A 2994-nucleotide genomic window follows, 5' to 3' on the forward strand; every position below is an offset into this window, starting at 1 on the left:
TTCTGTCTCCCTGAAAGCAGGAAATAAATCACTCATGTGAAAGGTGTACTTCTGCATCTGGAGGCAGAAGGACACACTTATCTCCAGAGACAGGAATTTGAGTACAGAAGCCTTTATAAACAAACCTCGTTACTTTTGTATTTTACCGCCCCAAGCCCACCGCCCCAAGCCGACTCTGTTTAAATTCTTCACTAAGTAAGCACCCAAAGCCTAGGTTTCTTTGTTCTGTCAATTCCTCTCAAATTTATTATTTCTTTATCTAAAAAGTATAAAAACTGCCTGCTTTGGCTATTTCTTAGGTACCATTTTTATGATACCTCCATGCACATGAATTAAAATTTGTTTCTTTTTCTCCTGTTAATCTAATTTGTGTCAATTTTATTACTAGTCTAGCCCCAAGAACTCCAGAGAGGTAGAGAAGGAAATAACCCCCTCCCTGAGAGTTCCCAAATATGTGCCATTTATTGGGACTAGTGTAGAGAAGGAAATGGCAACCCACTCCAGTATGCTTGCCTGGAAAATCCCATGAACTGAGGAACCTGGTAGGCTGCAGTCTATGGGGTCACTAAGAGTCAGACACGACTGAGCGACTTCACTTTCACTTTTCACTTTCATGCATTGGAGAAGGAAATGGCAACCCACTCCAGTGTTCTTGCCTGGAAAATCCCAGGGATGGGGGAGCCTGGTGGGCTGCCGTCTATGGGGTCGCACAGAGTCGGACACGACTAAAGCGACTTAGCAGCAGCAGCAGCATTGAGACTAGTAGTATGAATAAATTCTCCAAGGCAGCAACCTTCCATATGTCAACACTTTCTTTTAACGTCACTGCGAGTCTAGAAGAAAAAAAACTGGGGGGGGAGGGGTGGCGGTCATATGCATGAACTATGCTCGAGAAAACGTTAGAATAAGAATAAAAAAGATAGTAAGAGCTTTTATTTGCAAATTAACATTCCCTCTAAATAACTTCAAAGTATATATCTATATGTACATATAGATATGTATTAGATACTGCAAAAAACAAAAAAGGTGAACCCTTTATAATTAATCACTCCTATGAAAAATGAGGCATAAACATGCATCATAGGTTGTACATTCCAATATTATATAATGAATATTCCTCAGAAGAAAGGGGAGAAAAATAAAGCATTAAGAAATGAAGAGCCTCCGCCCGCGCCCGCCGGAGCCTGTTCGCGTCGACTGACCAGAGTCCGCGAATTCAACGCTCCGAGCCCGTCCGTACGGCCCCGATCCCAGCTTCTATCCTTTGAAAACACTAAGAATAATGTCCCTGCATCAGTTTTTACTGGAGCCAATCACCTGTCATGCCTGGAACAGGGATCGTACCCAGATCGCCCTTAGCCCCAATAATCACGAGGTCCACATCTATAAGAAGAACGGGGGCCAGTGGGTGAAGGCCCATGAACTCAAGGAACACAATGGACACATCACAGGTATTGACTGGGCTCCCAAGAGTGACCGCATCGTCACTTGCGGGGCCGACCGCAACGCCTATGTCTGGAGTCAGAAGGATGGTGTCTGGAAGCCAACCCTGGTGATCCTGAGAATTAACCGGGCGGCCACTTTCGTCAAGTGGTCCCCGCTAGAGAACAAGTTTGCCGTGGGCAGCGGAGCACGACTCATCTCCGTCTGTTACTTTGAGTCTGAAAATGACTGGTGGGTGAGCAAGCACATTAAAAAGCCCATCCGCTCCACGGTCCTCAGCTTGGATTGGCATCCCAACAACGTCTTGCTGGCCGCGGGATCCTGCGACTTCAAGTGCAGAGTGTTTTCTGCCTACATTAAAGAAGTGGATGAGAAGCCAGCCAGCACGCCCTGGGGCAGCAAGATGCCTTTCGGTCAGCTGATGTCCGAGTTCGGGGGCAGCGGCACTGGCGGCTGGGTGCACGGGGTCAGCTTTTCGGCCAGTGGCAGCCGCCTGGCCTGGGTCAGCCACGACAGCACCGTGTCCGTTGCCGACGCCTCCAAAAGCGTGCAGGTCTCAACTCTGAAGACAGAGTTCCTGCCCCTCCTGAGTGTGTCATTCGTCTCAGAGAACAGCGTCGTGGCTGCTGGCCATGATTGCTGCCCCATGCTTTTTAACTACGACGACCGCGGCTGCTTGACCTTCGTCTCCAAGCTGGACATCCCCAAACAGAGCATCCAGCGCAACATGTCGGCCATGGAGCGCTTCCGCAACATGGACAAGCGGGCCACGACCGAGGACCGCAACACGGCCCTGGAGACCCTGCACCAGAACAGCATTACTCAAGTGTCTATTTACGAGGTGGACAAGCAAGATTGTCGCAAATTTTGCACTACCGGCATTGACGGAGCCATGACCATTTGGGATTTCAAGACCTTAGAGTCTTCCATCCAGGGTCTTCGGATAATGTGAAGCTGAGCGAGCCTCCAGACCCAGCATGAGGACGGACCGGCTGCGCTGGGGCAGCGCTGCCATTCGCACCGGGAGGGGAGCCCGCCGCCAGGAAACACTGAAGATGCACGTGGCGCAAACCTCGTTGTGTGTTTTGTTTGAATATAATTGGTGAAAATGTTGGTTTTTTTAAAGCAGCAGTGATTTGGGTTTTGTTTGGGGGGTTGTTTTTGTTTTGTTTTGCAATTTCATTCCATTCTTGACCAAAGCTTCTCTTTAAGTAGTTTATTATGGAACGTTGTCAACACTAACTTAAAGGAAGGGGTGGGGAGGTATGTAAATTGTCTGCTAAAAAAAAAAATAAAAACACTGAATATGTAAAAAAAAAAAAAAAAAAAAAAGAAATGAAGAAGAGTGAAAACTGTAAAAGAAACAGGGGAGTATGAATAACAACCAAAAATATATTCATCTCCTAGAAGTCTTAGCTAATACAATTCTATAGTCAATCTCCTTCCACATCTAGTAAATAATCTTGGTTTTTAAATTTAAAATCTTATATTTATGCCAACAAAACTGACAAGTCTTAACAAGACCAAAAAAAGAAATTATTTGCCACTCAA

General features: G+C 46.3%; 1 pseudogene; it reads left to right on the forward strand.

The window, feature by feature from the left end:
- The first annotated feature begins 1169 nt into the window (after positions 1 to 1169).
- Positions 1170 to 2742, forward strand: LOC138987607 (actin-related protein 2/3 complex subunit 1A pseudogene; annotated as a pseudogene).
- The last annotated feature ends 252 nt before the right edge of the window (positions 2743 to 2994 follow it).

This window comes from Bos mutus, chromosome 4, assembly GCF_027580195.1.
Source record: "Bos mutus isolate GX-2022 chromosome 4, NWIPB_WYAK_1.1, whole genome shotgun sequence".
Lineage (NCBI taxonomy): Eukaryota > Metazoa > Chordata > Mammalia > Artiodactyla > Bovidae > Bos > Bos mutus.